This window comes from Myotis daubentonii, chromosome 4 (assembly GCF_963259705.1).
Source record: "Myotis daubentonii chromosome 4, mMyoDau2.1, whole genome shotgun sequence".
Classification (NCBI taxonomy): Eukaryota; Metazoa; Chordata; class Mammalia; order Chiroptera; family Vespertilionidae; genus Myotis; species Myotis daubentonii.
In genome coordinates, this window is record NC_081843.1 from 10,632,716 (window position 1) to 10,641,817 (window position 9,102).

A 9,102-nucleotide genomic window follows, 5' to 3' on the forward strand; every position below is an offset into this window, starting at 1 on the left:
TTCAGTCCGCAGGCCGGCGCTCTATCTACCGAGCAAAACCAGCCAGGGCTACAATGGTATAGTTTTAACTATAGCTTAAATAATTCCATCTGTATCTTATTGGGAACTCCCAATAAGACTGTACTTGCCACCACTTGTGTTTTTGATCCTTTTGTACCCCTCTCAGGCCCCATCCAGATGCGCCTTAATGCAACAAGCCACCTGTATGAGGTGTCATGCACAGGCTGCACACTATCCCATTGTATTAATTCTGCATTCACAAAAGATTCCCTCATGGTTTTAAAACAACCTGCTTTCACTTGGGTTCCTACTAACCTAACCGAGCCTTGGGCATCTCATCAAACCTACCAACTGTTACCTGACCTGGTAAAAATCTTAAAACGACAAAAAAGATTTCTTGGAATGTTAATTGCAGGACTCTTTGCTCTAGTATTGTTACTTCTGTGGGCATTGCTGCTTCATCCATGGTACAAACTGTTCAAACTTCTCAGTTTGTACAACAAGTTAAGGAAAATGTGACTAAGATCTTGTCTATACAAAAAAGAATTGACATCCAGTTTGAGATAGAATTATCGGCACTGAAATCTACAGTTTTATGGATGGGTGATAAAATCCACAGTTTAGAGCAAAGAATGTCCTTACAGTGTCATTATAATTTTTCCCAGATTTGTGTTACCCCCGTTCCCTATCACAGTACCGTACACCCTTGGGAATCAATAAAAAAATCACCTCCTTGGTGCTTGGGGTAAAGGTAACACAACCCTTGATATTTTAGAATTACAACAGCACATTGTACAATTATCCCAGGCAAACTTACAAACTAGTTTCTTAGATGCCTGGTTAGCAATTCAAAAAGGACATGAAAGAATTTAATCCCCTTCACTGGATCTCCTTACATTTGCCTCTTAGAATAACGCACTATTGCCTGTCTCATTCTTGTTCTTATATGTTTATTTCTAGTTTGCAGATGTGGAATGAAGAGGCTTAAAAGGACTCAAGCCCTACAGACGGCATGCATTTTTCAAGATTTATTAAGAAAACAAAATGGGGGAGGTGCAGGAAGCCATCCACTGCCGATACTGTCATGAGAGTGCACCAAGGAACACGGAAGGCCGATGGACCTTGGCTGTTAGCAGGGCTAATGCTAAGCACCATTGTTCTGTTGAGATTGTGGTGGCTCGAAGCAATTTCCTGACCTAATAGCCTCAAAGTAAATGTTTACTGGACCTTACTGATCTTTACTGATCTTTATTGACCTTGGAGACGGTCTGTCTGCTACCTGTTTGCCGTGCTTTACTGAGGGCAAGATGTGTATCTAAAACTGAATAAAAAGTGGATAAGGCCAGGTTTCATTGTGCCTCTCCAAGAGAGAGGTCTCCACCTGGCCCCCCATGCCTTCTAAATTCTTATTTCTTGTCTAGTGTTTTCATTTGTGCGTCGGCCCCTCCTTCAGATCCTTAACCCTAGCCGTGTAGGTTGCAGCACACACATGTATTTTTTCCCTGATATTCAAAATCCCTTATGCCAGTTCTGCCGAGCCCTTTAAACAAAAACAGAAAAAGGAAAGAAAGGGAGCCACGAACATGCATATACTTCTGCTAGGGGCTGACTAGATCTAAGAACTTTCACTTTGAAAGTTCACACAGCCATTCCCAACACAAGGCCAGAACCTGACCAAACCCAAAAGTCCAAAGGGTTAGACATCTGGAAGCCACAGATCCAGGAGAGCAGGATGCCAGCTCTCCTCACTGCACAGATGGCTATCCTTCTTGAGCAAGGTTCTTCATAACTCCTGATCTCTTTTACTTTTATCAACAGTTGCTTTCAAGTTAATATTTTTTTTAAAAAAATATATTTTATTGATTTTTCCACAGAGAAGAAGGGAGAGGGATAGAGAGCTAGAAACATCGATGAGAGAGATCGAACAGCTGCCTCCTGCACACCCCCCCAGTAGGAATGTGCCCGCAACCAAGGTACATTCCCCTGAGCAGAATCGAACGGGGACCCTTCAGTCCGCAGGCTGACGCTCTATCCACTGAGCCAAACCGGTTCGGCAAGTTAATATTTTTTAAGTCAACATGTGCCTACCCTGTGCCCTTTGGCACGGCAGAAGCCCTCTTGAGGAGGAAGAAAGGGTAACAGTTCAAAGTGGTGTCCAGAGGATGGGAGAGGTGATTCTCCTGCGGTGACATTCTGAGTAGACGTCAGAATGTTTACATAATGTTTGTTTTGGTTTCAACACCTTGGACAGGACGGCTTCCAGATCCTTCCCACCCAGGCGCAGCTGACCAACTTTCCACAGGATGCCAGCACGCTGGGAAACAGGTTTCACCTGTATTTAATATCGAATATTGTGGAGTCTTCATCCTCATCATCCTCTTCATTCAGGGGGGCCATTTCCACGCGCTCAGCCGGGGTGGTGACGATGTCATACTTGCGCGTCTTCTTCCACCTCTTCCCGGACCTGAAGACGCGCAGCAGCGGGCAGGCGATGAGGCAGCGGTGAAGGCGCACGATGACGGCCGCCTTCAGGGTGGCAGGTCACGGAGCAGGCTGGAGATGTGGGTCACCGGGGCGCCGCCGCTGCTGTTGGAGTTGCCATCGCCGCCTCCCCAAATGCCGGGGTCCAACCCCAGCGGGTCCAGGGGTCCCCAAAGGTGTGGACAGAGTCGGCGAAGAAGGAATGACACGGAGACAGCATTCAGTTGATCAGCAGCCTAGCCAGGATCTCCAGCCAGGATCTCCAGTGAAGTTCTGGTTAGGATCTCCAGAGAGGTTCTGCTTCGGATTTCCAGCGAGGTTCTGTAGCCATGTTCCCTCGCTAGGTTCTCCAGCCAGGTTCTGTCCAGGCTCTCCAGTCAGGTTCTCCTGCCAATCTCTGTAGTCAGGTTCAGTCCAGGATCCCTTGCCATGTTCTCCCGCTAGGCTCTGTCTCTAGGCTCCGAGGCCAGTCCCTCTCCAGGATCCTCCGGCATGCTCTCTCCAGCGAAGTTCTTCTGTCTCTAGGCTCCGTGTAGGTTCTGTCTTCTTGATTCTGTTCTAAGTTCTGCGTGTTTCTGTCTTGTTACAACTGTATTTATACCAGTTGATTCAATCCTATCAATCTCTATTACAAAGGTTAGGGCGTTTCTTATCTCCATTCCAGGGAGAAAAGATTATGTAGTTTAAGCATGATTGTTCATAGTTAAAGGGATTAATTACCCGCCTGGAACTTAGTTGAGGGGTTTTATCCCCTCCCTGACTTCAGGGAAAAATCCCTACCTGGGGAAACAACCTTTCTCGGAGAGGTGACCTTGGTTAAAACACACAGTGCTAAGGGGAGCAAACATATTAAGAACAGTATGCCATATATGCCAGGTCCCTTGAAACAGCAAGGATGGACCGGCTCCCGGCACCCAAACCCTGTCCGGTGGTGTTCACAGGCCTGGAGTCGGGTGGCGGGTGCTCGGGCTGCGGCACCGGGGCGACCTGGGCACGGCTCGCGGGCGCGGCCAGGAGCAGGAGCAGCAGCGGCAGCAGCGGCGCGGTGTGCAATGTGCAGGCGGGCGGGGCAGGGTGCGCAGCTGAGCCCCCCGTCCTGAACCCCCGAGGCCTGCACTCGAGATTCCCGCTTCCATTGATTTTTTTAGAGAAGGTGGGAGGGAGGGGGAGAGACAGAGAAAGAGAAACATGGATGTGAGAGAGACACATCGATTGGTTGCCTGCTGCATGAGCCCCAAGAGAGGGGGGCTGGGATTGAACCTGAAACCCAGGTAGGTGCTCTTGACTAGAATCAAACTCACAACCCTTTAGTCCGTGGGCCAATGTTCTAACCACTAAGCAAACTGGCTAGGGCCGCTTTTACTCTCTCTTTTTTTTAAATCCTCACGTGAGGACATGCTTCAAATTGATTCTAGAGAGAGAGAAAGAATGAGGGAGAGAGATACATTGATCGGTTGCCTACCTCACTCACCTTGACCAGGGAATCGAACCTGAAACCTAGGTGTGTGCCCTGATTGGGAATTGAACCTGCTGCGATCCTTCAGGGTGCACAGGACGACACTCCAACCAACTGAGCCACACTGGCTATGGCTTGCCTACTCGTTTTAATAAATATCAATTGAAAGAAGGAACCAAAGAAAAGGCACAGAATCAAGGCAGCAACTTTTGATGGAGGAAGGGACTTGAACACATGTGGCAAACATTGCTTTTCACTGCTGTGCACTGAATTGTACCACCCACATTCGATATACTGAAGCCCTAAGCCTAAGACCTCAAAATGTAACAGTGTCTGGAGACAGGGCCTTAAAGAGGTGATTAAGTTAAAACGAGGCTATTACTGTGGGCTCTGAACCAATCTGACCAGTGTGTCCTTCTAAGAAGAGATGAGGTCATATAGAGAGACACCAGGGGTGCAAGCACAGAGAGACAGCCATGTGAAGAGGCAAGCAAAGAGAAAACTAGCCCTGCCAGCACCTTCACCTTGGACTTCCAGCTTTCAGAACTGTGAGAAAATAAGTTTGTGTTGTTTAAGCTGCCCAGTCATGGTGTCACGTTATAACAACCCTGCTGGACAAATACACCCACCCACTGGCCCTTCCTCACCACTTCCTGGTTTTGTTCAGAATCAGAGTGAGCTCAGCACTAGGACATGAATTACGATGTGATCAAGTCACTCCTTTTCCATTTCTCTTCAATTAAATCAATTAGAGAGTTTCCATTTGCTACTTCTACATCTTCTATTCTTATTATGGTAGAGAATAGTTGTTATTCAGCAAATTTTCACGCTCTACTCACTCGCCTGCCCCCTACCCTACTCAAGGTAGGAATATAGTTCTTCACTCCATGAGATTGAGCTTGGTCCTTACTTTGCTTTGGCCAATAGAATGTTAATAAGAATGACACAAGCAGAGGTTTTACAGGTGCTTCTGTGCTTTGGCTTGGTTTTTGGTGCTTCTGCCGTTCATCATGAGAAGAATATGCTCTGGAGAGTTGCTGGTCCCAGAATGAAAGGCGCAGAGAGTAGACATAACCCCAACCTATATCCTGAAGCTGAGCCTCCCAGACAGCCTGCAGGTGTGTGAGAAAGAAGCCTGTGTTGGTTTAAGCCACTGAGGCATGAACATTGTTTGTTATGCAACATCATTATACCAAAAAGGAACTTACAAAAGCTCAATTCTCCTTTTTAACAAAAAGACCAAGACCAGCCTCAAATACTTGTCAGGCAACCATATCCAAATGAGATATTTTTTTTCCAAATGAGATTTTAAAACGATAATAATTAGTGCTTTCATTGTATGCATTTTTAGTTTTTTTTTTAATCTGTTGTGGCAATTAAAATTAATTTTTAAATTATAGTAGTGGTACAGTTTCCTTTGGATGATAAATATTTTTTGTTTTTTAATTTAATATTTCAGGGAATCAATGTAAAGACAAATACTGAGTAAATAAGACTATAGGCAACATTCGGTTATAGAAAAAAAAATAAAGAAAAGAAAATGAAGGCGAGGCATAGATGACTGAAATTTGAGAAACACTAGAGTAAGAATGGGACAAAATTACAGAAGAGAATGGAAGGGATGGGGCCAAAATGTAAACCCAAAAGAAAAGGCAAGTAGTGTCATTTTTACCTAAAAGGAAATAGTCAAGGATGGAAGAGAAAGAAAGCTGACTTTTGGAGTTGAAGGCTATGAGTTTGAGTTCCAGTTCTGTTACTCCAGAAGAGTGTCCTTGTAAGAGTGAGGAATTGTCATCCCACCACCATTATGTTGGCATTGTTTCTGTAAATGCTGACTCTGACTGATATGGAGCTTGTAGATAGACAGCATGTTTACATGTATAAGAATCCTAGGAACTAACTTCAGAAGACACAGACTCCTCCCAGTTCCAGGAGATTTGCTGACCTTCAACCATAGAACCAGGATGATGTAGACCCAGGATGACAAAGACCAGGATGACACAGCAGACCATCACTTGACCAGTTTCAAGGTCTTTATCAGAGTAGACTGTGCTGGCTAGAACATGGAGAACTTTTCAACCTTCTCTCCTTGATTTCTTTGTTCTGCTTTCCCTCTCCCTCCTTATAAAAACCTCTGCCTGCACTGAGGTAGGAAGATGGGCTTTGGGTAAGAGTCCCCCACCTTCTCAGGTAGCCAACACTTGAATAAACCTCTTTCCTTTTTCACCATCAGCTGTCTTAAGAGTTTGGCTTTCATGGCGGCAGGCAGCCCAACCTTGGTTTTGGTTACACCCTGCTCACTCTGAGCCTCAGTTTCCTCATCTGGGAAATGAGTGTGATCCAAAATCATCATTACTGAGACTTTGGGTTCTTGTCTCCTGATAGAAAAGAATTTAGACCAGGGACACTGATAAAAGCAAAGGCAGATTTATTGAGGCTTTGCAGAGGGCAAAACCACTGTGCCCCAAATGTGGGGCTTAAGGGTTTTTATTCCTTGGGAATACAGAAGGTTCTGGAGTTAACCAGTCAGGGTGTAGGTTGGCTGGCTTTTTCTTTTTTAGGAATGCTTGGGTCCCACTGAAGTCCTGGTACGAGTTAGTAAAGCAAAACATTTTGGGATTGTGCAAGACTTATTATGGGATGCAGAAAGGGACTTTCCCAACAGGTATTTTGAGTTTGTCTCTGGAGTTTTTGGCTCTGCTTTAAATCTGAAAAACAAACCTAAAAGAAGCTAGGCTAGTTCTAGGACCATTGTTTTATAGCTACCTGTTGACAAACTGCCATAGTTCTCAGGGCTTGACTCAATGGAGCAATTTTTGGAAACATTTTATTCTACCTGCCTTGTCATTACAGAGATTCATAGAGATTCTGCCTGTGGAAGCAGCTCTCAGGGTTCAGGTAGACAACTAGGAAGAGATTAATGTTTGACAGGCATGAGTGTGAAGGCCAGAGATGGGGCTAAAAGAATGAATGCTTCGCCCTAGCTGGTTTGGCTCAGTGGAAAGAGGGTACGCAAAACCAAGGCCTACGTACTGAAGGGTTCTGCGTTCCATCCTGGTCAAGTTGCAGGCTTGATCCCCGACCCTGGCTGGGGCCTATGCAAAGGCAACCAATCAATGTGTCTTTCTCATATCTGTGTCTCTCTCTTTCTGTCTCTCTCCCTTCCATTCTCTCTAAAAAATCAATGAAAAAATATCCTCAGGTGAGGATTAACAAAACAACAAAAAAAGAATGAATGTTTCACCTTGGCCAGTGTGGCTTAGTTGGTTGGGCATTGTCTTGTGCACTGAAGGGTTGCCGGTTCAATTCTGGGTTAAGGCACATGCCCCGGTTGTAGGCTTGATATTTCCCTCTCATGTCAATGTTTCTTTCTTTCTCTCTCTCCCTTCCTTTTTCTATAAAAATCAATAAAAAATCTATATATATAAAAGGTTAATATGCAAAGTGTCCCCTCAGGAGTTCAACTGGGAGACCAGGAGTTCAGTCACTCGCTATGATGTACACTGACCACTAGGGGGTGGCGCAGAGTGAAGGAAGGCCCCAGCTGGCAGTCAGAAAGCCTCGATTGGCCTTGATCGCCGGCCAGGCCTAGGGACCATACCCGTGCATGAATTTCATGCACCAGGCCTCTAGTGTTATTAAAAAGAAAAGAAAAGAGAAGAAAAGAAAGGAAAGGAAAAGAAAAGAAAAGAAAAGAAAAAAGAAAAGAAAAGAAAAGAATGAATGCTGCCTTAGCAATCAGAGATGCAGTCAGGGTGCACACAGAAAACTGGCAAACTGGCTGCATGAACTCTGAGCAGAAATAACCTTGGATTTAATTTTAGGTACCTTTTACTAAAACTTCAGTCTACAAAGAGAGCCAGCCTGACAATAGAAGGAGAGAGACAGAAGGGAGGAGTGAGCAGAAAAGGATCATTTCCTCAAAATGAAACTGGACAACCAATGGTTCTAGGCTGCTTGTCACTACTTGAGCCTTAAGCAGAGAAAGGGTTGAATCATGTATGAGTGTTTATTTCAATAATGCCGGCAGTATTGATATGGAATTTTTGGACTGGAACCCGGATTCTTTGTCTGCTGGAGTCGAAGAATAAATCCACAGACAGAGGGTAGTACACTGAGAACCAAGATCAACAACAATTAATATAAATGTGAGAAGTCCTGTCAGAAGGCTGAATTTGGGCTCTTTGATATTCACAGGGTGAATGTTTGCATTTTATTACCTACTGCTGACTCAGTGCCCTAAAGCACCACCCCCCAACCTGATAATTTTACTGTTTACTAAACATTACCATTGATATGTCTGTTTGCATTCCTAAAAGTCAATTGTGTATTCTAGTAAATAAAAGCAGACAGGAACTGAGACTCAGTGGAACTTGACTTCTACAGTTAAGCTTTCTCTGGCTCCCCCATAATTTCAAAATTATATTTCTTGTCTTGTGTTTTAATTTGTACATCAGCTCTTTCTCCAAGCCTTTGACCCCAAAAGCCATGCTGGCCATGGCGTTTCACAGCAGTATAGCAAAGGTGGAGATTTTTTGAAGAACAAGTACAGACTCCTACGTGGGGAGAGAGGAAGAGTTCCACAGAATGGACTCCCACGTGGAGAGGGGGAAAGGGTCCCTCCGACTTTCTGTTCCCATGGTTTATAAAGGCTGTAGTTCCTGTGTCCTGATATCCCCTCTGGTCAATATTCCCTTTTGATTTGGTTACTATAGTGACTCCTGAGGCCCTCCTCACTCATTGTCCTCCTATTCCTTCTGGGCTTTCTTCCTTATTTATTTTGTAAATATAGACCTTCTCTGGCTACTTCCAGTTTCCTTGTCCTTATGGAAATATACCTGTTGCTGCTCCCTTGTCTCATGGAAATGTAACTGCACCCGGTTTCCTTGTGTTATGGAAATGTACCTTCTCCCAGTCTGTAGCCCTATGTTTTTTTCCATGGACCCCAATTCTAAAAATTCCCTATGTTCCTGCCTATTGTTATAATGTACCCCGTGAATCACAGAAGGACGCCTCAGGAAGTTGAATTAAAGAGTCCACATTTATTGCAAATCCGGGACTATGAGGGGGCATTTCGCTCTCCCAAATCTCATAGTGCCCTCTCCAGCCCCGACATCAGATTTATATAGGCAAAAATCACAAAGGTATTGATTATATCCCAGGGT

At 44.8% G+C, this 9,102-nt stretch overlaps 1 pseudogene; it reads right to left on the minus strand.

The window, feature by feature from the left end:
• Positions 1–2,195: 2,195 nt before the first annotated feature.
• LOC132232557 (membrane protein FAM174B-like) lies at positions 2,196–8,436 on the minus strand (annotated as a pseudogene).
• Positions 8,437–9,102: the final 666 nt, after the last annotated feature.